This window comes from Cavia porcellus, unplaced genomic scaffold (assembly GCF_034190915.1).
Source record: "Cavia porcellus strain 051 isolate PalLab524CR breed Dunkin Hartley unplaced genomic scaffold, mCavPor4.1 scaffold_31, whole genome shotgun sequence".
NCBI classification, from domain to species: domain Eukaryota; kingdom Metazoa; phylum Chordata; class Mammalia; order Rodentia; family Caviidae; genus Cavia; species Cavia porcellus.
The window spans coordinates 11,309,596-11,336,223 of NW_026947514.1; the positions used below are offsets into that span (position 1 = coordinate 11,309,596).

At 42.7% G+C, this 26,628-nt stretch overlaps 1 long non-coding RNA gene across 1 annotated transcript in view; it reads right to left on the minus strand.

Annotated features, from left to right (window-relative positions):
* The window catches only part of LOC134474242 (uncharacterized), a 39,455-nt gene that overhangs the window by 380 nt on the left and 12,447 nt on the right, over positions 1 to 26,628 (minus strand). The window contains exons 2-3 of the long non-coding RNA XR_010044967.1: positions 3,668 to 3,876; positions 712 to 1,010 (exon numbers count right to left, since the gene is read on the minus strand). This is a non-coding gene — a long non-coding RNA (uncharacterized LOC134474242). The remainder of the gene's footprint in view (positions 1 to 711; positions 1,011 to 3,667; positions 3,877 to 26,628) is intronic.

Here is a 26,628-nt window from a genome sequence, read left to right on the forward strand (position 1 = left end):
CAATAAAAGCTGCTTGGTTATGCTGGTCAGACAGCAGCCATTTTGCTGACCCTTAGTGTGTATGTCCCTTTGTTTTCCCTTTGCTTGCAAAACCCCTACGCTGAGCAAGTAAAGATAAAGTGCCCTTGAATGGGCCACTCCCAACCAAGGAGTTACATATTCTTTTAACTAAGAGAAACAAGCTGGGAATAGTCAAATTTTCCCAGCACATTATCAGAAGAAAAGCAGCTGGACTCAGACAGTCAGGGTTAGTTGAATTTAGCAGGATGCTTATGTGACAGGCAGCAGGAGGATAGGCCAAGCCCACTGCTTGATTTTTAACTTGCTATAATATGTGTATAAATACACTACTCTATAACTGTGTCTTTACTAAGGTTACAACTGTACCCTTGTACTGAGAATCTTTATCCTCCTTATTCATAAAGAGTCAGGGCTGAAAACCTTTTCCTCCGTAACATCTTTTACTAGACAGAACTAAAAAGTATAAACAAAGTGAGAAGACAAAATGTATCTGTCAGCCTGTATAAAAGGGAATAAAAGCATTTTAAGATTTAGGACTGGGACCTGTACAAAACAGGCCCTGTTTGTAAATGGCATAGGTTGATCTTTAATACCCCATCAGAGATTGAGGATTTATTATAGTAGCCTGAAAACTCAATAAGAACTCTGTATATATGGCCTCTATGTCCACAAATAAAGAGAATGTCTTACCTTGAGAATTTTAATGTGACTTGGACTCTGAGACGGACACCCACAAAGCAGGTTGTTGTTGGCCCTTAGCCCCTCTTAGTCTTCAGCAGCAATTTTTGTTGGCGATGAATCTGGCAGTGTCTTGTGAGGGCTAGAAGTTAGGATGGGCCACCCACTCTCTGGTGGCTAGGACAGCCCAGCAGCCCTGGAGTAAGGTCTCAAAGAACGCCAGGATGAGGCACTTTTTTGCCTGATGTCTTCTGCTGCATTGGAGGGGGGGGGCAGGTAGCTCTACCTTGTGTAGGTTGTCTGTCTCAGAACTGCAAGTGTTATAAGTGTTAAAATATGAAAAACCATATTAAGATCTCTGTGGAGCTTGAAGGTCAAGTTTTGCCTTGTTGGTTGAGATCTGGACTACAGTAAAAGGTATCTGTAGAATTAAGTAAGTATGTAGGAGTATAATATCAGACAGCAGGCTTTATCTGGATGGCATATCGCTTTTTTTTTTATAAGGTGCCACGTGGAATTAACAAAAAGGTTTTAGTCTGTCTAAAAAGGCTTTAATGGAAACATTTTGCAGTAAAGGTTTACCAATCTTATGAATAAATGTATTAACTTAGTATATACTCTCAAGTTACCAGCTTTTTAAGCTTTTAAAAATTATATCTTTTTGAGCCTCATATAACTTTTTATATACCCACAAGTCTTAACCAAGACAAATATATCTTCAAGTTATTATAACTTAGTATATACTCTCAAGTTATTATAACCTTAGTTGTTGGAGATTGGCAACAACACAGTATAGTAGAAGCAATAAATTTAACAGAGAACATTACTGGTGGTGGACAACATTAGAATTTTTAACAAAACCCTTGTCTTGGAACAGAACTAGTGGTTTCCAGCAAAAAAGGAATTTATAACCTTAGTTGTTAAACAGGAGATTGGTGACAACACAGTATAGTAGAAGCAATAAATTTAACAGAGAACATTACTGGTGGTCCACAGCCAAAAGGAATTGATAAATATCTCTTAATTTTAGTGGTTAAAACAGATTAGTGTAGGCTTTAACTGATAAACAAGGCTGGTAAAATTATCAGGTGGCCACTAACCTTGAATAAATGGTTCGAAAATTGTAATAAAAATAGCCTCTCTTGAGTGGCTGAATTGTAAAAAAGAAACTGTTTGAGCGGAGCCGCGAGATGTTGTATGCGTCTGTGTTGAAAGAAGCACTTGTATTTGGGAGGAGCCTGTCTAGGAAACGCGCAGTGTCTAAGGCAGTTTGGAACTCTGAGACAGACAGAGCGCGCCTGTAGAGAGAGCATAGTTGCGCTTGGGGCAGGGCGGAGATTATCTGGCATGTAGCACGTAGGTAGAACATGAAGAGTGAGCGGGGTGAGTGTCATGACACAGTGTGCAGGGGCGGGCTGAGATGGAACATGCAGAGTGGGCAGGGTGAGTGCTGGGACACAGCATGTAGGGGCGGGCTGAGATCGCACCCGGAAACAGCAAAGATGGCACTGGGATGGCGCAGGGAAATAACGCATCTTAGCTGCGACAGCGGGAGGGGGGGTTGGTGGCAGCCACAATGGCAGGCGGGCTCATGGTGGCGGGGGGGGCGGTGGCAGCAGGGTGGCGGCAGTGGTGGCGGCGGAGGCAGGGTTGGCAGTAGTGGCCATGGCAGCAGTCGTGGCAGCAGCGTCGGTGGTGGGGCTGGGAGACGCGTCACAGCTTGTAGCCAAGTGTCAATCTGCTCCCAGAGGCGCGTGGCCAGCAGCTGGCGAACAGTCACCCTCAGGAGCCGCCTGCAGGGCGTGTGGCCCAGGGCGCGGCGCCAAAAGCTGAACCCGTGGTGCGGACCAGGGCACGGGACCTGGCCTCGTGAGATCCGAAACACGCTGTGTGGAGCTGGGGACTGCGGCATGCAAGAGCCAAAAGCTGTTTGAAAAAAAACAGTCCTGCGAGTATCTCTCAACGGCGGAATGGGGTGGCAACAATGGTGGAATGGGGTGGCACCAATGGGCCGGCGCAGTGGGGAATAGGTTGGATGTGGAGCTGAGTTGTCACATGGAGCTAAAACTGTTTGTGGGGTGCACAGAAACGCCAACCCCACGTGGACCTGAAGCGCTGTATGAGAGTCGAGATACTGTACAGAATTGGAGCACGGTGTGAGAGCCAAAAAGCTGTTTAAAATCTTATATGTATCTCAACCTTGTTTGGTCTCATTTTTAATCTCAGCAGTGGGGGATGGGTTGGCGCACATGGGAAACAAAGGGACGCTGTGAGGCAGGAGGGGAGCCCAGAGGAAAGGAGGCACTGAGAAAACTCCGAAAGGCTGTTATCTCTTTAAGTGCGGGGAAGGGGAGGGATCCTGGAGGATGCTGGCAGGAAAGGGGCACATTCCCAAAACAAAGATAGAGAGTTTTGTAAGCTTGTCGGCAGTGTGATAAGCCATAGATAGGTATGGTTTCTGTGGCGGGGGACAGGAAGTGGTCCCCGAGATAAAATCTAGTGTGGGGTCTAGCCCATGGGGCTACAATGAGGTGAGACAACGGACCGTGGTCTGTCAGGATTAGAGTCGTCACACTGCACCCCAGACCGATGGGTTGGCTATATGGCTCCAAACTCCTAATTGTCCGTCACCAATATTATGAGTGGACTTTGTGTGGGCCGAGTAACCACTCTGCCGTGAGAACTTAAAAAGCTTTAAATGTGAGGGTCTCTCAGTGTGGGCGGTCCAAGAATGGACACAGGCTTGCCCAGAAAGCCCCTAGTTTGGGCTGTCTGCCCATGAGAACTTAAAAAGCTCTGGAAAAACATGAGGGCCTCTCAGTGTGGGCAGTCCAGAGTGGACACTGGCTTGCCCAAAAAGTCCTTGGTTTGGGCTGTCTAAAAGACATGAAAGTGTCACGAACCCACACAAAGTGGGAGAAAATCCACCTGAGCCTGGCCCAGTGGCTGTCTCCGAGTAGTTGCTCACCTGTGGTAAATTGGTGGATGTTGTTTGCAAACCAGCAGCCAAACTTACAGTTCCTGAGTGTAGAAGTGGGGAATTAATGCAGGATGCAGTCCAGTCGGTCCTGAACAGCAGGGGACTCAAAACTGGGAACCAGCCCCAGGAGTCTCTCTCCTGCTGTTCCTGGTCAGGGAACCATCTGATAGAATTGTGGGAGGAGGACTGGCGGGCGGCTGAAAAGAAGTATAAAATATAAATAACCTTTATTTTGGGAATGCGGGGAGAGACAACCCCGACCCCCTGGGGCATGGCATCTCCACCCCAGGGCCGGCCATCTCTCCATGGAACACGAGGAGTGAGGCACATAAGTAGCCTCGGCTTGGGGTGGAACTCAAAGGGGCATTAGGGATGCACAGGTAGCCCATTGGTCTTAGTTTGGCGCCAGAGGCAATTCCTAAGGGTGGGGGAGATAGGAGCTTCCTGGCTTTACCGGCTACAGTATCCAGCCTGGGCCAAAACCCTTTCAGGCTGGGGATTTAGCTCAGTGGGAAAGCGCCTGCCTGGCGAGCACAAGGTCATGAGTTTCTCGGTACCAAAATATGTGCACCTATGTTTATAGCAGCACAATTTGTAATCGCCAGATCTTGGAAACAACCCAAGTGCCCATCAACTGAGGAATGGATAAAAAAGTTGTAGTATTTCTATACAATGGAGTATTATTCAGCTATAAAGAAGGATCACATTGAGATATTTATCAATAAATGGGCGCAGCTTGAGACCATACTCATTAGTGAAATAAATCAATCTCGCATGTGTGAATACCGAATAGTTTCCCTAATGTAAATAATGATTCAAATATATAAAAATATGTGGTAATCATGATTCCCCATTAGGTGGCCTTGAAGCCTTATAAAGTTTTCACTCATTAATTAGAAAGGCTTTATTCTGGGCTTCTTGATATGAAAATATTTGAAGCTAGAGTATATGAAGTTTTATCCAAATATTTCAAGGAAAAAGACACTATGGTAACTACTATTAAGTCAGGTTATAAGGTGGTGAAGTACTAGGTTGTTGAAACAGTCATGCTGTGACCTCTATTGTTATATTGTTATGTCCTGTTTTATCTCAATCTCCCCCTTATTGTTTCAAAAAAAAATTATTTAGTCATTTCTTATGTTTGTCTTAATTAAAGAAAAAATTCAAAAAAATTAGGATATATAAATAGTAACTCTTTTCGATTTCCTATTAACTTGTTTTGAAGTCCTGTAGTACTCCCACGATCTTGTTTTGACTGATTAGACTCTGTTCCATTCTATATGATAGTATCAAGTTTGAAGAAATAGGCAACTACTTTGAAGACAATAAGATTCACTAAGATACCCATTCTGGTTTGACTATTGTCTTCTTTGGAAGTCCTGTAATGTTTACAATGCCTAAGTTTTATTGGTCTTGTTCTCTACTGTTTTGTCCAACTTTATAATATCTAATAAGATAGACAATTCTTTTTAAGGAAACAAGGGACAACGTTGATAACCATGGTTGATAAACTTGTACTCTGTTCTACACCATGTGCTATGTCTATCCTTGGTATTGACTGACAGCTTTGTTTTGCCATATTTGACTGTATTCTTCCCCCCCCAAAGAAAGTAATAAGCACTAAGGAGTAATAAAATCCAAGATGTGTAAATTTTGTTGTAAAAAAGAGAGGGAAAAAAAAAAAAGAAAAAGAGCTCTAACGGATATAACAGCAAGTGTGTTTGGGGGTGTTAAATAGCTGACTTTATCAATGTTTTTGGAACATTGAACACAGCTGTTTGCAGTCTCCCTGTTTGAATGTCCACCTTGTGTTCTTTGATACTGTGATTTGAGGAATTATTTTCAAGAAGATAGCGTGTAATCTACTAGCAGGTGATTTCTTACTGTTATGTTTTTTTGTTTTGTTTTGTTTTGTTTTGTAGTTCTGTATTGCGTGTACCCTTACGCCGCTTTGGTTTGTTTTGTGTTTTTCTCTTTTTCCTCTTAAAAAAAAAATAAATAAAAATTAAAAAAAAAAAGCAAAAACAACAGCAAATAGATGATTTTAAAACTTCAATTGCTTAAGACTCAATTTTTCTTTTTTATCAGTACCTGGGATCGAACTCACAACTGCCTGCTTGCAAGGCAGGTGCTTATGCCGCTGAGCTAAATCCCCAGCCCCAAGTCTCAATTTTTCTAAGTAATCAAAGTCTAATGGAGATAGCAGGAAACATAAAAATGATCTCGATAAAACATGAAATCTTTGCTAGTTCTTGCAAATTTTACCAAGGGCAGATCAATGTTTTAAGAAAACCTTGTTTTAGACAGAGAAATAGAACTGGATTTCATATCAATACATTCACATTTGATTTTATCAAGGAATAACATTAAAAGTTAAATTGCTGTACCTGAAACAGGCATCAACTAAATTTATATAGCTTTATGTGAAATTTCAATAATAAGAATAATCTAAGCACACTTACTGATTTCTAAATAAGAGAATTGAATCTAAGTTATGACAAAATGAAACAAGTTAAGGCCGTTTGTCTACACAGCCAAACTCTAAGGTTCTTTTCTGCTGTTAGTCTTATGTAAACTCTATTGCAGAATAAATTTTAAAATCTCCCTTCCATCCTGTTTTCTTTGGTCTAAGAATTAACATGTTTTCGTTCTAATTAGGATTGGTTGAAGAACACATTTGCAAGTAACCTTGAGAAAGCAGCAGAAGAGAACAAAAACATTGACAGCAAAACGCAAAACAAACAAACAAAACTATATTGGTTGGTCCTGTAATTGCAGTTTGAGTGCTGTTTTAAAACTGTTCACAGGAAATTGGGGGGGGGCTCGCTAATGATCTACCCCGTGGTGGGTGACTGTAGGCTTCCCAGACTGATACTCATTTGGATTCCTGCAGCCACCTGGCCACTTGGACCCATTATTTTTATTCCATCACAGAACCATTTCCCAGTGGAGCCTTTTTTGGGTGGGTGTCAGGTTAGTCATCCCAGATGGGGATGTCGATGTCAAGGGCATTCCTGTGTGACTCTCCATGTGACAGAAGGCACATTAATTGGATCCCAGGGGTTGTGTCTGGCAGCTCCTAAACTTTCTATACTGTCATCTAAAGGAAGCTGGGTGAAGACAGCCAAAAAAAACTGGGTTCTTCTAGTTTTCTCATATCTAAGACCTCTGTGTATTTGATGTCCCACAATGAATGGTACTCAGGAGGAGTATAAAACCCAAGAGCAAGCATCCAGATGAATATTATAATGTACTCCTCCCATATACTCGATCAAGGACCTGACACAACAGGGTAAGGGCAGCCTGTGATGGGCCCCACCCAGGGAATCCATTCAAATTTTCTAACCTGGAAGAAATCTCACAAGTTGCTAGAATGCATCAGTTGGGGTCAGAAGAACGACAAACAAGGAGTTTCAAAAGGAGGAAGAGGAGACGATAGATAAGAGAGACTAAAATTACAGAGTGTATGTTCTATACTGTGTGGAGGACGATGCCAAGAGCAGAGTGTGGCCAGATTCCAAGGAAATGCATCACATCCTTGGACAAGGAAGTCAAAACTCTCTTCCCCAGGGGAAACAGCAATAGGCAGAGAAAATGAGGTCAGGCTTGTCAACAGGAATTGTGAACCAAAGAGAAGGAGGAAGACCTTTTGCAATATGCCAGGAAACAGTATAAATCACAATGGAAACATGGTACAGAAAACCAAAACAGAAATTTTAAACTTTTGTTGCAGCCAGTTGAGGGGAAGGGTGTGCCTGAACACTTTTCCACCTGGATCCTCTTAAGAGATTCATTCTCCTTCAAAACTGGATGTTTTCCTGGAAGGCCTGCCCTGTTTGGGACTTTTACTAGAGTGGAAGGGAAGAAAGACCTCTGACTTCTGCACAGTTAATGTCTGAAAACCACCAGCTCTCAAGGGCAGCATCGGTCACTGACCAAGGGCCACTTGATTCTGCATTACTAGGGGAATTCCCCAGTGACTCACAAAAGAGAAGATGAAATGCAGGGCATCTAGAGTTTGTGCCCTTTTGTCTTTGAAAACAAAAAGAGGTAGAGGGAAAGAGAGAAAGGAAAAGCAGGAATTGGAGGAGCATTGCCTGTGAGATGGGAAAATAAAACAGGTCAAAGGAAGTTGGAATTCACCTGCTGCACTGAATTTCCGGGGAAAAGAAATCTCGGGCGGCTGCATAGTTGCTTACATGGGGTCAGTGTCCAGGAGTCCTGTTCCTCCAGGATCACCAAAGATACGATACCAGACAGTGGGCTCTCTTGACGTAGCAAACAGTAGAAATGAGACTGGGCCAAATATTGCAAGCACATGCACTCTGGCACAGGCAAAGAGTTACTAAGGGGAGGAGGACTTCTGTCAAATTGGGGCTTCAGCTAAAAGAGTCAACAGTTTAATTGGGCAAGAGAGTGACTGAGCAGCTGCTCCCAGGACAAAGAGAGCAGCTGGTTTTTATTGTTTTGTTGACATGGGCTAAATTCCAATAATTACCATTGGGTAGGGAATGTTTTCAAAGATGTTTATTTTGGGGTCGTCATGATCAATTTTCCAAGAGGGTGTGGGATTTTGGAGTAGCTGGTGCTGTCATCCTGTGCAAAACATCCCAGCCTAGTGGGTCTGGATCCTATGATAGGGCCAAAGGATTTTGGGTGCTGAAGTTTTGGTGGCTTCTGAAGAAGCAAAAGGATTAAGGTTAAAAAAGAGAGGAGACAGAAAGAAAAAGCAAAAATACCAGTTCCAGTGGGCCAAGTTAGTCCTTTATAACAGTTTTGGACCAAACATTTGAAAATGATCAACATGTGTATGCAGAGCTGAGGAGAATGTGACCCAAAGCTTCAGATAGCAAATGGGACAGACATAATATGCAAATAGAGATGACAAGATTTTATCCCATTTTAGACACCTACCAGATTTCTGTAAGTTCAAAGATTAGTGTTTTCAGCAAAAAAAGGCCTTTATATCCCTGGAAAGTAATCCAGGCATTGTTATCACAATCCATATCTCAGAGATATAATTTAGAGCAAAGCTAGTGGGAAATCAGTTGTATATCACCCAATGGTGTGACTGCCAAAGTTAGTGATTTTAGGTTGACTAAATTGACTAAGAGCCAGTGAAGCTAAAAAGCTTATTTAGCATCCTCCTTAAAAATAATTTCTCATGTCATGCAAACATTTTGATGTTATGCTTTTATCAGCATCTCATGACTGACCTACTGAAAACTGTCATTCTACAAAGGGTAATAGTTTACTGAGCCCAGTCATTTATTTTCTTATCCTGGCCTTCTTTCCCTTCCCTGTCCCACTCTGGTTCCAACTGTGTCATCAAGATTTATTCCAGTAAGAGAAAGGGGGCAGAAACAGTTAAATGTAACATTGGCATATTTATTAAGTCTGTATGTGTCACTAAACTAAGGTACATCAAGGCTAAATTTATCTAAGGTCACATTTACAGTGATACTAACCCAGGCCACTGGTAGAGCTTAACAAAGTGCAGTGAGTTTGCCACTTGGTATATGCAAAATTGGTAAGCACAACCAATAGGAGATGAAAGATTGAACAAAGGTTTGTTACTTCCAGCAAGTAAGGAGTACACTAGAATTAATCCTTAAAGCAGTTCCTCCCCCAAAGAAAGCAAGGGACTTTTATTGGAGAAACTCATACGAACTCATATAGGAAAGACTCTCATCACTGCAGGCACCTCCCTGAGCATACTGCTTGAGGTCACACTGTGAATGTTCAAAAATGGTGGGTGGGAACACCTTGTGGGTAGAAAATTCAGTAAAGGTTGAGCACCTCGCCCATCACTGCCTCCAAGCCTAGGTGATTATCCCTAAAATTAGCTGCCTTGTGACTGACAAGATCATGGTTACTACACCAAAGCTTCATGTGGTCATGGAGGATGGACTTTTCAGGGGTGACTAAATCTAGGCTTTGTGAATGGTTCAATGGTTCATGGTCTGATGATGGGATTAAGGGTGTGAGTGATATACCACTTAAGGCAGGTAGCCTGTATAAAATAGAAAGGACAGAAACAGTTTCTCTCTCTCTCTCTCTCTCTCTCTCTCTCTCTCTCTCTCTCTCTCTGTCTCTCTGTCTCTCTCTCTCTCGTTGCTTTTGCTATTTTTGCTATCTTTTGCTGCCATAGACAGTTGCCCTTCTGCTATGTGTCATCCTGCCTTGGAGCCAGCCAATTATGGACTAAAACCGCTACAAACTGAGCTAAATAAACTCTTCCTTCCTTAACTTTGGATGTCTAGTACTTCAACAAAATATCCAGCACTCAAAATTAAGGAAGGAAAGGTTTGTTTAGCTCACAGTTTATGGAGGTTTCAATTCAAAATCAGCTGATGCGAAGGCAGAGTGGCATGGTAATCACAAAATCTCCATGCCCTGAGCTGGGCGTGGTGGCTCACACCTGTAATCCCAGCACTCAGGAGTCTGAGGTGGGAGGATCGATGCGGAGGTGACACCAGCCTGGGCTACAAAGTGAGCTGAAGGCCAGCTTGAACTGCATAGTGAGACCCTGTCTCAAAAAAGACAAAAAAAAAAAAATGTCTATGCCCTTAGTAAGAATCCTGGCTCCCTGCTGAATAGCTTAAACTTCTAAACTTCTCAAGTTGATACAATATATCAACCATAACAGTAACTAGGACAGGATTTAATACTGAGAGTGATGTTGTTGCTTTGAATATACCTGACCATGTGGTTCTAGAACTTTTGGGTCTGACTTGTAGAAAGAATGTAAAACTGATTCAGAGATACTGACTGAAAAAGTACAAGTGAAATACTTTAGGCTGCACTGTACAGAAGATTGTTCAGAATTCAGAAGACCCGAAGACTGATAGAAATCTTGGTGATAAAGAGCAGGCCCAGGAGGTTTCAGCTGGGAAGGAATGCGTTGGCTGTTGGGCAACAGATGATATGTATTATGTCTTTGCAGAAAATTTGTCTGCATTTTGCTTATGTCCAGAGACTTTGCCTGAGACTATGGTTAAGGGCTCCATCACAAGAAGCAGCAGGACTGCACCTTTTAGGGCCTCAAAATTGCAAAAGTAAAAGCCTTTGCTTCCAAAAAAATTTTTTTAAAAAGGGGGTCCCAATGTATCATGTTCTAGAAAGGCAGCAGCACAGAGAATTTTTTCCTTAGAATTGGATTCAGAGTGCTCAGTGGTTCAGGCACTCAGCCCCACCAACCAAGAGAGAAGGAAGCCTGGCTACTGCTGCAGCTGGCAGTAGACTCTGGCATTATCCACATCGTGCTGGGTTTAGGTTCATGCAAATTGAAAGAGTGTGGGGTCAGAAAGACTTCCAATCAGATTTGAGAAGGCCTGGGAGCCTCTGCGCTGCTGAGAGGGCAGTATGTGAAACTGTGAATGTGAAGCCAAAGGTACAGTGGAGCCCCCAAAGGTTTGGGAAAGCCAGAAACATGGATCATTTGAGAAAAGTTGCAAGGTGAAAGTAGAGTGAGCTAAAAATAAAAAATTTTTTTTAAAAAGCCACGGAAGCTCCGACCACTGGAAATGCCATAGGAGCAGAGCCACTCAAATCCTGTGACGTTCACATCTTGCCACAGATTGTCCTGTATGTTGCACATGGAGCTACAGGACTTAATGTTTGCTATACTAGATATTGGACTTGCTCTGGTCACGTTGCTTTATATCCCTGTTTGTAACCTTTGAAATGAAAATGTTTGTTTTATGCCATTGAGTGTTAGAAATGTTTGCCTTGTCATTTGTACAGAGGCACAGACTTAGGAGTGTGCCTTAAATCTCAGAGGAGACTTGGGACTTAAGACTTCTCAGCAATGCTGAGAAGTTAGGACTTTGGCAACTCTTAGAGATGAACTAAATGCTGTTTGTGTAAAGTAATGTACATGAGCCTTTGGAAGGTGTTGGGGCCTGTGCCTCGATCCTCAGTCCCCTAAATGTGTGCACAGTGAAGCCCAAAGGAATGAGGCAAGCAGCGTCTTTAGGGCTCCAGGAGGATTAAAATCCTCTGCAGAGTTCATAACTCTTATAGCTAGCCAACTGATTATCCCTGGGTGGTCCATATTTATTCAAAACAAGGAAAGAATTACATGGAAAAAGCAGGAAACCTGAGCAGGATCTTGGGAGGGGTTCAAGGACCCCCTCAGAGCAACAGATGATGCTAATTAAGGAAAACTATCCAGAAAGTCTCCAGGTGACCTGAGCTGTGGCCTATCTTGCCCCGGGCCATGCCACAGCCCTGCACATGTATTCAGCTTCCATGACTCCAGGGTGGGGGGAGGGTATGTGTGTACAAGGGCAAAAATGTTATGCTTTGTGTCTGGACGTTCCTCCAAATTTTCACGTGGTCTTGGGGGGCAGACTTTTTGGAGGTGACTGAATTTAGAGTTTGTGATTGATTCATGGTCCAATAATGGGATTAGGGGTATGAGTGCTGCACCCACCCTTTTGTCGGTAGCCTACGAAGAATGTGAGACAGAAAGAGCTCTCTGTCTCTATCTCTGTCTCTCTGTCTCTGTCTGTCTGTCTGTCTGTCTGTCTCTCTCTCTCTCTGGCTGGTTACTGACACTGTTTTCTACCACGATGAACAGTTGCCCCTCTACCATGTGCTACTGTGCTGATTCTGGACTAAAATCTCCACAAACTGTGAGCTAAATAAACCCTTCTTCCTTTTATTTTGGAGAAAATTTTGTCTGATACTTTGTCTCAGTAACAAAAAAATAACTAAGTCAAAACAGAGTTGTAGGAATTTAATTGAAAGATCTTAATTGGCTTTATTTGCAATTTTAGAATCAAACAACACTTTATTCCATAAAATAGAGTAAGTGTTCTAGTGAGCTGAGCTTTGGTTTTCTAATCAGAAAAGGGCTAAAGAAAGAAGCAGAAACAGAGAACAAAAAGTGTATTGTTCATTTAAAAGTTACTTTCCTAGGGCTGAGGATTTAGCTCGGCAGGCATAAGTGCCTGCCTTACAAGTGCATGGTTGTGAGTTTAGTCCCCAGTACTGGAAAAAAAAATCTGAAAAAAAAAAAAGTTACTTTCCTTGTAAGGTGAAACCAAGGAAACAAAGCAATAGAGAAGTAAATAGTTAATTTCAGGTTACTTTTTTGAGGTAAATATTAAAGGACAGAGAACTTTATCATCATGTTGACCAGAACTGGCTTAATTGAGAAACTGAATGTCAAATCTATTGGTTTCTCGGAAGGTCAGATAAAAACTGTTTCATTTTGGTAACCTGGAACTTACTTGTGAATCACTCCACTTTAAATTTAGTTTGAAAAAAATTTATTAGTTTGGTCTACTGAGGTCCAGTGTAGGAGCTTTCTCTAGAACAAGGACTTCAAATACTTTTTTTTTGTACTAGGAATTGTGCTTGCCAGGCAAACACTTATGTTATTGAGCTATCTCCCCGTCCCCTATACTTTTTATTTAATGCAGATATAGGATTTAATGCAGATATAGGATTAGGGCTCTGTGCCATTTGTCAGCAAATATAGAACGCTTTATTATAGAATACTATACATAAAGTACTATAAATTTGGGTCAGAGGAAAGAATGATCTCCATACAAAATGGAATTCATAAGAAATACTCTTCAGGTTTTGTGAATTAGAGGACTATGAGTTCCTTACATGTTCACGAAGTATTTTTTGTTTATTTGTTTTTGCTTTTGTGTGCTGGGAATCAAACCCAGAGCCTCACTCAAACTACGCAAGGGCTCTGCTGAAGCAGAAATCCTGACCCAACTGCAGCCATGTTGTGGCACAAGGTGGCGGTCGTGCTGTTCTCTGCCACTGAACTCAGTTAAATCATGACTTGTCATCCAACTGAAACTTCTGTGACTGTGCTAACCACCCCTTTACTATGTACAGCTATGCTCACTACAGGATACCTATTACCATAACCTTCAGCTGAAAGCTTATCTCTTTGTAACTTCTGTTTACCACCCTATAAATAAGACAAGCTCTTTGTGATCTGTACTTCAGACTTTGGAGATTACTCCTCTGGAGTCCACTAGCATATGTAAAATTTTCTTTCATCTCTTGAGCTCCTGGCTACTTGGATTCAATTTTTCTTGCAACCATATTACTGAACCAGGGCCCCAGTCCCAAAAAGTGGGTTTTAAAAGGACAAGCAATGGTCTTGACCTTGGGATATGTTGGAATGGAGTCTCTGTGTCACCTACAATCAGAAACAGGGTATGAGATGGGAGATACAAGGCTGCCACTCTGGTCTTGGGGCCTTGGTTTGTTCATTTCTAAATGCAGAGGCCACGCTAGTGCCTAGTGTCTCCCAGCATCAGGACCTAGCTCATTGGGTGGCACAACATCCTTCACACCGGCTTCACAGAGGTCTGCTGGCTTCTGGCTTTCAGTGGCACAGGCTGGGACTTGCTTTGTTCCAGTCAGGGTCCACTATTGGCCCAACCTGTAGGACCAGCCCCATGGCCTGGTCAGTTTCACTTCTCCAAGTGCCCCTTCTATTGTCCAGGGCGTAGTCCGTAATAGCAATCAATATCCTCCTCTTCCCCCGCACAACTGTGTAGACACACTTCCCACCTCCGAAGTGGGACCAGCAGAGAGAACACAGCAGAGGGTATGATCCTCTACTTTTTAAAAATAATGTAACCATAAAAAACCTTACCGTATTAGCAGTTACAAAATGTACAGTTCATGGGTGCTAAGTCCACACACTATGTTATGCAACCATCACATCATTCTTTCCAGAGCTTGTTTTGTCTTGCAAATCCAGAACTCTTCACCCATTACACAACAGCGGCTGGCTCCATCTTTTTCCAGCTTTGGCAGCCACCATTCTGCATCCCACCTCTATGAACTTGCCTACTCTAAGTGCCTCATGGAAGAGGAATCACACAGTATCTATCTGTTTGTGACTGCTTTACTTAACTTCATATGAAATCCTCAAAGTCCATCTATGTGATAGCATGGGTCAGAACTGCCTCCCTTGACTCATCCAGTGAAGCTCTTGAAATCACCAGGGTGAGGACAGTGGAGGATGAAGAAATGAAGACAAGAGTCAGACTGTAGAAAGCTCTTCAGACAGGCCCCACTTGCCAACACAAGTCAGAGGGGCAGAGCTAAAGATGGTGGATCAGTAAGCAGCAAAATAGAGCGTCCCTGAGAGAAACAACTCAGATGCCAGAATAAAACATCCTGGAAAGGACCAGACAGAGGGAGATGGAGAGGTCGACTCAGGAAGAAACTAAAGGGAAAAGAGCTGGTCAAACGAGCAGTGCCGGGCTACCTAACACAAGTCAGCTGGAATGCCCTCAAGATCCAGTCCCTTTCCACAGGTCTCACTTATGGCCCCTGGAGGCTTGAGTACAAACCCTAACAGTCAAGTGGCTTCCACCTCGTGCACATGCGTGCATAAACTTCTCTTCAAGATGCTTTCAGTGCTGCTGATGGTTTTGCATATATGCCCAGAAGTAGAATTTCTGGATCATGTAGTAATTCTACTTTTAATTTTTTGAGGAACTGCCATATCGTTTCCCATAGCAGCTGCGTCATATTTCCACCAACAGTGCATCAGCTTCCAATTTCTCCATGCTTGTCATTTTCAGTGTCTTGGATAGCAACCATACTAACAGGTTTGCGGTGGTTTTGATTTGCATTTCCCTAATGATTAATGATGGTAGGCACCCTTTCAAATGCCTTTTGGCTATTTGTAAATCTTTGAGAAATACTTATTCTATTTGAGTACAGTGCTTTTTTTTTTTTCATTATGAAAGTCAGTATGGAACATTGCTCATTTTAAAAATCCTTTTGTTTTCATTGTTCTTCAGTTGCAGGAGTTCTTCACACATATGATGTATAAATATATTTTTCCATATTGTAATTCGCATTTTCACTCTGATGACCACATCTTTTGATGCACAGAGGCGCATTTTTGACCCGGACATCTTTTTCCGAAATTCTTGGTGCCTTTATTTAAATATGTTGGGCTCTGAGGGAGGCAAAATGAGGGAAACTTGTTCCTTGACTTAGACAGGTTAAAATCTGGTAAAGAAGGCCCAAAGTGACACTGCTTTCTGGGAAATTCTGTGGCAGATGGCACACAGGAGATTCAAACTTGAATGAATGGAAGGACAGGCAGTTGGTAGAGATGAGGAAGGTGCTCAGGGCAGGACCTGAAAATTTGCCTGGTTTTAGCATACAAATGGTCAGAGGCCCCAAAGAGCACTGAATGGCTTCTACTGATACCCACTCCAGGCTCAGAGATGGATATTGATATCAGGAGCGCAGGGAGGGAGCGCTGAATTTTTAAACTGTAGACTTAATGTCGAGTTTAGGCTTTCTGGAGAGAACAAAAAAGTTTAAGCTATTCCACTGCAAATAAAAATAATATACTTCTGTTTCTGAGAAAGTTGTACCAACTACATTGGTTTTAAAGCTAAAAGGGTAGCATGAAGCCTTTGTAAGGAGACGCGCTTCCTTGTCTGGAGTGCTCCAGCTGAACTAGTCTCCGTCTACCTCTGAGTTCTTAGTAAACCTGGTCTCTCTGGACGCACAGAGGAGACATGAGGCCACCTTAGAAAATGGGCCCTACTAAGGGAAGGCAGTAGCAGGGAACACAGCAGGAGGCTGGCGGCAGATAGGTACACTCATAGCAGTGTTAACGTTTTCTAGCTGGGCACGCAGCAGCTGGGACCTGTGCTAGTGTTATAAGCAGCTGAGTTACTTAGAGATATTATAGGCAGTCACACAGGGCTAGGTCCTTGAAGGAGCCAGTGCAGGAGCCCAGCTATGCTGCAACTGTGGGGGAGACAGACACCTCATGCCGTGGGCCAGGCCTCAAGACAAGAAACCAAACAAATACACACACATCCTAAGGATTGATATTCGGAATGGGGATCTATCACCCTGAGGAAGCCGGAGTCACCATCTCCTGTAAGAATGCCTACTTGCTTTGCTCATTTCCGCATTTGTCCCCAATTTAATCAAATTTACCCAAGCAATTAATCTTACTGGTTAACCATAGTTTTGTCCTACCTCGCGGTCCTCTGCCTTTAAAATTCTCAGTTTTTGCCACTTTGAACCCATCTCATCCTATGATTTTACTCTATAAAAGTCCTTAAAGAAGACAGAATCTTTGGCAACCCACCCAGGACCCCTTCTGTCCCTCAGACAGAAGCTTTCTGTGTCTCAATACATATTTCTGCTCTTAACCTCTGTCATTCCTAAAATGCATTCTTCAATTTTAGAGAACAGGAACTCGTACCCAACATATAGCAGGTCACGAGTTTCGTTTCCGTGTATCAAAAAGAGGAAGTGTAAAGACTGCTGTTATTTCAGCCTGTTTATCTTACACAAGGGGAACTGAAGCAGGAGTACCTCAGGAAGGGGCAGGGAAGCCTCCCAGGGTGTCCCAGGAGCCCATCCACTCCCTCGCCATGTTCACCAGCTGGACTCCAGCCCTGTCCTGCTCCTCCAGGAATGCAGTGGCCCGCTCCTCACCTTCCCTTAGCAGGAAGACGCCAGGAGGAGGGGGCACAGGATGTCTGTGACATCTGTCCTTTCACTTAGTGGTGATCTTGATAGGGTTGTGGCTGTTCCTTGAGCTTCAGTTTGCTGCGCTTTTTGGATGGGAGGGTTGGACCTCATTGCTTGGAAAGTCTTAGAATCAGGAGCCTCAAGGACCTAAGGACTTCTCCCTAGGCCACACAGCTTAAAGGTCCACAGCGCTTCCCAGGACTGCTGCTCAGGGACCAACTCTTTATTTATGGAATTGAGGGCACTCCCCATCCAAACCACAGAAGTATGCTTTAGGCAAGGTTTGGTTCAACAGCTCAACACTGACGCCAAGGATTTGTTTGTTGGTCCTTTCTCTGTTCTCTGAGGTTATCAGTCTCATCTCAACTGCCAACTCCCAGGCTCTAGAGAAGGTTGCCTTCCTCATTCTGGTCGCCACCCAAGAGCATTTCTGCACACCAATTTCTTCCACCATTAAACTCACCTAAACATTGATGGTATTTTAAATGGACCCACTGATGCACTGTAAACCAGTGCTTTGACCCCAGGGGTGGGAGTGGTGATTGGTTTAAAACTATCTGGTCTCACCTTTGCGGCTGGAAGGTACAGGGTTCAGGGCAGGAATCCAGTACCGGAAAGAGGTTTTTATCTTTTTTCTTTTGATACCAGGAATTAAAATCAGGACGTTGGGCTTGCCAGGCAGTGCCGCTAAGCTATATGAGCAGCCTCCAAAGGTCTTGTTTCAAAGAGGAAAGGAGCGGGAGGAAAAAGGAAGGAGGAAGGAACTCTGAATGCCTGAAGCTAGTGAGTGTCCCCTACAGACAGCAGGAGGCTGTACAGAATGGGGCTGGGCCTTCCAGGCCCTAGTGGGAGTGCAGGGCATCTCTGCCCAGGTGTACGCCTTCCTCATTCTCCCCATATTCTTACTTCTTGTCTTTAGGAAGGAGCACACTGAATCTCCAAGCAGTAGCCGGGAAAGTGTAGTCTTTATATTTTTTAATTTATGGCATGGGATTTCTGATAAGCAGTTTTTCATTGCTGGGACAAAACCCCTAACACCTCCAATTTAAAGGACCAGGGGTACAGTTTGGCTCATGGTCTCAGGAGTCTTACTCCGTGGCCAGCTGGCTGCAAAGCAGATACATCATGGTACAAAGGGTAACAGGGAAAACCGCTCACCTCACAGCATCCAAGAAGCTGAGAGACAGGGGAAGAGCCACAGAAGAAGGGTCAGTGACCAGATATCGTCTCCAAGGTCAGGCCCACAGGACTGGTCTAGAAGTGTGCTTTACTTTCTCCTTAGCACCTCTAAAGCCAATCAAATTGGTCATCAAAGACTCTAGTATTTTTGTAATGAAAACCAACATTTATTGCACTCAAATTAACTAAGGAATCTTTAGATACACTTTTGAAATTCTAAATTTCTACAGATCAGGCTAAATTTCCTTTGTATCTGATAATCATCCTTCCCTTCCTCATAGTGATCTGAAGCAGTCAGAATAGCAGGAACCAGCAGATGCCTTGGCTTCAGATTGCTTTGGAGATAGCCTTAAGGGAAAGAAGAAAGAAGGAGTGATAGATTGGTTGGGGGGGGGGGACTCAAGAGCTCAAAGCTTTCCAGAGAGAGCTTGACTCCCTTCCCAGGTCTCACCAGCACATATGACATATGGGGGTTGGGAGACCAGCAGAGACCACCAGGCTTTGAAAAGCACATGACATGGAATTTATTGTGCATGGGTGCAGGCAGGCAGAGAGCGATAAGACCATCTGCAGTGAACAAAGAGAAGTGTGTCCTCTTTACAGGGATGGAAGGAAGGCAGGGGCCATAAGACAAAAGATTTTAATAAACATTTGTGGTCAAAGTTTTCTGGCAGTCTTGCACTGTATTGGGTAAAGTCCTTTTAGTGTCTGGTATAAATTTTGGGGTGTCTCCAGATGTCCTCAGGATCTGCAAAACTCCTTGTCCTATCTCATCTCCTGCATGTGCTTGCTGATGACAACTTCAGTACTGAGATGAGTTCCCACTGAGAGCAGTGTCTCTGTCTGCAGGCAGGTTGGGGGCTGAAGGAGATAGGTCTGATTTGAACTTTACAGAAGGAAACGCAGCTAAAATTTGATACATCCCATTCCATACTCCTCTTTTTTTACAGTGGCAAAAAAGACCCATTACCAAAAAATGTACTGTCTTTGTCTTAGCTGCTTTCTTGTCACTGAGACAAAATACCCAATGGCCACAATTTAAAGGAGGAGAAGTTTATTTAGGTGCATGGTCCCACTACATGCATGACTGGATTGAAGGCAGAGATGATGTAGTAGAGGAAAGTTCAACCTTGGCAGCAAGGAAGCAGAGAGAAGAGGAGGAACTAGTGACAAGATATGCTTTTCTAGGTCATGGCCCTCCCCGTGATCTATCTCCAACCAAGCTCTACCTCCTAATGGCTCATTCAGCTATGACCTCATCAGGGGATGAATGTACTGACGATCCAATCACCTTTCACACAAATGAGACTTGTGGGGGACATATTAGAGCTAAGCTGTGACACAACCATAACCATTTTTAAGTGTACAATTGAGTACTGCTAAATGTATTCACATTGTTATGGAAAGGATCTCCTGGAGTTTCTCCTTGTGAATCTGAAACTGTATACCCATTAATCAGCAAAATGCTTTTCCCCCATTCTTTGGCCTCTGGGGCACACCATTTATTTATTCTCTTTCACGTCTCTATGAATTTGACTGTTGTAGGTACATCATATAAATTAAATCCTACGGTATGTGTCTTTTCAGACTACTTTATTTCACTTATTATCATGTACTCAAGGCCTATTCATGTTAGAATTCTTCCAGAAAGCTAAGTAATATCCCATTATATGGAAAGACTGTGGTTTACTTAAGCTTGCTTCTACCTTTGAACACCTGAGTTGCTTTTATTTCTTGGCCATTATAAATAGTGCTACCATGCACATGGCAAAAAGGACTTTGAATATTTTTTATCGAGAACCAGGCTAAGAGTCCTGGTTGTCTGTCTCTAGAATGCCATGAGAAAAATAAACAACAGAGACAAGTATTCCTTCAATGTCTGAAAACCAATGTCTCTGGATCTGATCTCTCCACTCCCAAAGTAGCCCCTATTTATTAGCTGTGTACAGTGATAGGTGGGGCTAGCAAAGGATTACAGTTCATCTGAAGACTCCGACCCTGAGGGCATAGATAATCTTATGTATAGAAGCATTTTGACCCAGAGTATAATCCTGTGAGGACTCAAGAAGGTGTAGAGGATTCCTTGCATAGAAGAGTCAGTGGAAAATCCCGGATGAGTGGCACAATCCCAATCCTTTCTTTCATGCCACAGGGAAATATGCAAAACCAGTCACTGTGAATTTGTATTCTCCAACAATTTTTGCCATACAGTCATGAAAAATGTCAAGATGATGTATGCATTTAACTCAATTTAACCATTAAGTGAAGTATGCATGTATCAAAGTATTGGGAACCTGTGAGGAACCACCGAGATGACTCACCCTTAAAAGGTGAGCAACTCTCTCCATTTTGGATAAACTTGGCCCTATGTCCATGTATGGATATGTACAGAGCTGGCCAGACTATTTCTTAGTCCCTTCAGTTGTCTTTAAACAATGTAAATGGGGTTAGCTGGAGAGCTGATGTGTAATCTCTGAAACAAAGTGACAGCTCAGTGTTACCCCACCCCATGACTTCCCAAATACATGGTTGAGCTGGGCAAGATGGAAAGCCACGCTCCACACTGTCAGCTGGGACTGACTCTCAAGAAAGAGGCTGTGACTTCTCAGGACAAACAGGAGTATACATCAGAACTGAAGCACCAACCACAAATTATTAGAAACTACCTCAGCTGTGTTACACAGATTGCTCGCTCTGCATTTGACCTCTGCATACCGCAGAGGTGAGCTCAGACCTAGCCCCGCTCACGATAGTCATGGCAGTCACATATTTCCTTCCACTCTCACTGTCATTCATCCCTGAACCCTCCCCTTATGGAGAATTAATAAAACCTGGGAATGGCTCTGAGTCAAGGCCTTTGTACCAGTGAATCACTATCGTGGCTGGACCCTTTGGCTCCCCATGTGTTCATGTGTTAGTGTCTCTCTTCTCACCCTGGACTACACCAGAAATGGTAGATTAGAATTAACTCATTAGAATTCCAGTAACTTCTCCGTGGGATTACAAATATAAACTTTCCTGGGTCACAACAAGGATGGGAAAGGATTCTCTATAGGGACCCCTGCAATGACCCTGCAGTCTCCTGTGAGGTGTAACAGTGCATGGTGAGAGACAAAGAAACAGCACAAGGCAAAATGGCAGTACAGCAGGGAAGGCTCTGAGATGACCAGTTGTTCCTGAGGAACAAAAGGCCACGAGGCAGCCAGAGCCTCGGTGGTTATTGATTGAGGAGATGACTTGAGGAGGGGCTTATTGAATTACTTAGATGGTGGCATTGATTTTATGCTGAGAAGTGTTATTCACTAACAAAAAGAGCTTCGTTATGTTTGTGTTATGTTTGCCAGTGCCCAAGTTATATAACCAAATTACTTGTTAATTCCCTTTGCAAATGTAACTATTTTCTACACCTGGACACCCTGGGGCACCGACCACACTGTTATAAAATAGCTGTAGTGCTGTCATATTATTCTTTATGTGCCATCTTCCTGGGTGACCTGATTGATATGTTAACCATTGCTCCCCTCTGCAAAGGACTGTAAATTCCTGGGAATCTGACCTGATTGATATGTTAACCATTGTTCCCCCTCTGCAAAGGACAGATGTTATCTAAAATTAAGTGCTAAAATTAGCTGACAAAGGATTGTAAATTCCTGCTAAACCTCTCTGTCCTCAAGCAAAGGGAAAGAAATGTCTTCTTAATTGTACTTTCTATAAAAGTCTGTAAAAAGTTTTAAGCTAGTTACACAGCTCTGCAAACTCCAACTGCACTGTGTCCCTGGTGCCAGGATAAATAAACAGTGCTGCTTTTTCTTCAAAAAATATATCTTGCCCCATTTTTGGACACCATTTTGGGGGGCTCGTTTTTGGTGTACAACAAGAAGGGGTTTGCCTGGGATCCTCTTTAGTCTTAGTAGTTTTAGTCCACCTCAATAGGATAATGCGAAATCTCAAAAGGGTGATACCAAAACTCCCAAGTCTCCATTTATCCCTTAGGGAAACAGGTAAAACTAGCCATTGTGAATCTGTGGTTCCCTAACATCAAGGCATCATATGCTACCCTGTAAGTATGTACAATCCTTAGGTGTTTAGGTGTGTTAAAATAAATTTAAATTTTAATTAAAAAAAAGAAAAATTTGGATGTTATGGTACATGCCTACAATCCCAGCACTTGGAAGGATGAGACAGAAGGATCACCTCGAGTTCAGGCTACACAGTGAGTTCAAGACCAGTCAGAAAAACTTAGCAAGATTTTGTCTCAAAAACAAACAAACAAAAAATCAAAGTTTATTCAAAGTGGTAAATGTCTGCAAATGCCAAAGAAATGAAAGTTCTGGATTACAAGAGAACATGGTGGACAGACAACAGCAACTACCGAAGGCTCTCTGGAAGACTCGGCTCAGAGGCCAGGAATAATGCGGACTAAGGAGTCACGAACCAGTAGAGATATGCTCTGCTGACTCAGGAACGAACTGGGCTGAGAGAAACCAACTTAAAATATAGTCCTGGCGCTAAAATAGGAACAGAAAAGGCTCGGTGTGGAGGCTCGACTATGCGCCATTGGAAACCGCGATTTGGGTATCCCGCCGCGATTTGGGTTTCCCGCCGCCCGGCGGCTGGCTGCCTCCACAAGCGGCTCGGCAAGGAGAGACGCGCAGAAGCTCGGGAACGGGAGTCTGCGAACGGAGTCGAAAACAGGACGGACAAGAAGGCGTACACGAAAACTGACTGGTGGCAAGGTGAGCGAGAAAACTGAGCCCCTACCACAGTTTGACTCCAGCGGAGGTTTTTCTGGGCTTGGGCAGTCCTGTAGGAGCAGGGCGCCGTGGCAACTCCAGCCACACATTCCCCTCTCGGACGGGATTGGTGAAAAGTCCCTGGCCTGAGTGATGCTGCTGGCGGACTCCCTAGGCTGGCCTAACCCAGATCCCAGAGCCTGACGGTGGCCCGGAGGAGCGACTGACTCCCGCGTAGGCTGCCTCCTCCGCGACTCCCTGGTGCGCAGCGGTGGGCGGGAACAACTAGCCAGCGCAATTTGACCAGGCTGTGGCTGACAGGCAGGGAAGCCGGGCTTCCTTTGTAAGCTTGCATTTTATAAGGAAGAGAAAATATGGGGAAGGGAAGCAACAAAAAAGGCTCCTCGGCCCCCAATCCTGAGAAACAGGCAATAGTGGACACCGCACCAATATACATTAAGCGCCATCTAGAGAGCCTCATAGACCAATTCAGGAATGAAGTTGTCAACGACCTGAAGCTAGAAGTATGCAGAATAGTTAGAGAAATGCTAAGCACCACCCAGGAAAAAACAGATGGTGGAATGGAAGAACAGAAAAAGAGGGGAGAATTGTTTGATGGAGAAAATAGAGAAAACATTGAGTATGTGAAGCAGGTTCAAAGGGACTATCAAGAAATTAAGAAGTCTATCGAAGACTGGCATAACAGCTTGAAAGAAACTAAGGACAGACTATCTGAACTGGAGGGCAGACTTGTAATATGGGAGAATGAAATGAAAAACTTCTTAAAAATGACAAAGAAACAAACAGCAATAATACAAAGACAAGAAGATGATAAGAGGAGCCATAACTTAAGGATTAAGAACATAAAAGAAGAAGTAGGGACACAAACAAGTGAACTACAAAAGCTACTCACAGCAATAATCCAGGAGAATTTTCCTAATTTAGCAAAAGGTAAAGATACTCAGATGTATGAGGCATACAGGACCCCAGCTACCTACAACCCTAACAGAGAAACACCCAGGCATATAATAATAAAAATTCCAGAACAGAATATTAAAAGCTGTAAGAGACAAGAAACAGACTACTTACGAGGGAACACCCATCAGAATTACAGCAGATTTCTCTTCACAAACCATCAAATCACGAAGAGCGTGGGGGGAAATAATTCAAGCTTTGAAAGATAATAATCTCCAGCCAAGATTGAGATATCCTGCACAACTGTCCCTGGAAATTGATGGAAAAACGAGGTGCTTCCAAGATAAAGAGGAACTGGGGGAATTTGCAACCACCAATTCAACCCTACAGAAAGTATTGCAGGATATTCTAAAAAAAGAAAAATACAAAGAACCCAGAAATAGTGGCGGGGAGGCTACAACGAATGGAGCAGAGAACAAAATGAAGAAGACAAACTGACAGCTACTGACAGAAACAGAGCTCAACAGAAATGAGACAGAGACGATTGGATGATAGGAACAGCTATTTTGGAGAAAATGACATCTTAATAGGTAATACTGATTTAGTACCATCTCGTTTTGAAGTCTCATCTAGCTTTTGTTCTTCTGTCTCCAATGGTCTAAACAGGTTGTATCTTATTGGATTTTATTATGTACGATAGTATAAGCAAAAACCTTGTAAAGACAAGGAGACTATACAGAAACCATTGTTCATTTTCTGTTAGTCGATTCTAAATACTCTATAATGCTGTCATTCTCTTAAATGGTTTTACATTGTTATGATATACTTAATGCTACAGTATACGAAGTTGTACTCAAGGACTTCAAGGAAAGAGTCAATATGGTAACTACTTTTGGGTCGGAAATATCTGGTGGTGAAACACTATTCTGCTTAAATGGTTATGTTTTGATCTGCCCTGTTTCGCTGTTATGCCCTCTCTTTTTTTTCTCAATCTCCACTCCATTATTTACTTTTTTATTTTTATCCGTTTAATTAAAGGGAAAAAATAGCAGGATATAATATAGTAACCCACTATGACTTTCTATTATCTCGATTTGAAGCCCTGTATTACTCTCACCATCTTGTTTTTGACTCAGGTTCCTCTATTATGTTTTGCTGGATAGTATCAGGTTCGAAAGTTTAGGCATCAGCTGAGAAGATAATGAGATTCATTATAACGCCCATTCTCGTTGACGTTTAACTACTTTTGAAGACCTACAATATCTCCAATGTTTTGGTTTTGTCGGTTTTATTCTATACTGTTTTGTTCAATTGTATTACAACTAATGATATAGGCAATTCTATTAGAAATAGTGGGAGGCATTATGGTAACCATTGTTGATCACCTTGTATTATGTTTTTATGTTATCTATTATATCCACCCTTTAGACTTGACCGATTCGGTTCTGTTATGTCACATTTGGTTTTACTCTCTTCCAAAAAAGCAATAAGAACTGTGGGAGCAATGAAACCCAAAATGTGTAATAGTCACAGTACAAAAGAGAGGAAAAGAAAGTGCTCTAAACTATATAACTGCATGTATATTTAAATGTATGAGATAGAAAATGATATCACAGAGTTTTATTGGATCAGTGAACAGAACTGTTTGTAGTATCATTGTTGGAATGTCCACTCTACAAGCTTTAATTTTGTGACTTGAACAATTATTTCTAAGATGGCAATATGTAATCCATTAAAAAAAAAAAAGAAATGAAAGTTCTACTGATGAAAAAAACAATGTAAAGATTGATTGTAGAGACAAGGGGTGGCAAGCTTATTCTAATGTCATTTTGTAATTGATGGGTTCTGCCCCTGTGAAGCCACCAGACCCAGCATCACACCTGCCAAACATGGCACAGGACAGCACATCCCTTCAATACTGACTTTCGTGTACTTCTTCAAAACCTGAAACCTGAATGCCCCCCGCTTTAAGCGCCTGCCAACATTCCTCCAATCAGCTGTCAATACATCATTCTGCCCACCCCTCCAAGCCCACCCCTTGTCAAACCGAATGAAAGCCCTGTGCATTGTTGTCTGCCTCTGAGGAATTTTGCATTCTTCTGTAGCCCACCAGTGCCCACAATAAAGGCCTTTTTCTCTTTCTGCTCCTGCTTCTCTACCACGCCAAGGTAAAACTTAAGTAATCTTCCTTGAAATTTCTTAAAATTGAACATAAATTATATTGTATGGCACCATAGTGCTCAATGTGTGATCAATCCTTAGTAAGTATGGCTGGCAGATAATGTTATCTATGTTTGAGTTTATTATGTATACCTATCCAAAAATCTATGTAGAAATAACTCAAAGATTCAATAACAAAGAGCACCTTTCTCTGTTCAGTGTGCAGTTTAGTCTTACTAAGCACCCTTAGAATGCTTTGGATCTTTCTAATGCCCAGTGAGTTTTAACTTTTTTTAGAAGTAATATCATATGCAGAATTACAGAATCCATTTTCACATTTGAAAACTAATCATCTAAAGATATAGAAAGGGATTTTACAGGAAGTTAATTTTTTGACACCCATTCAAAAAAACATTAATATTATTTGGCAATAATCAGTTCTGTCTTCCTCCCTTC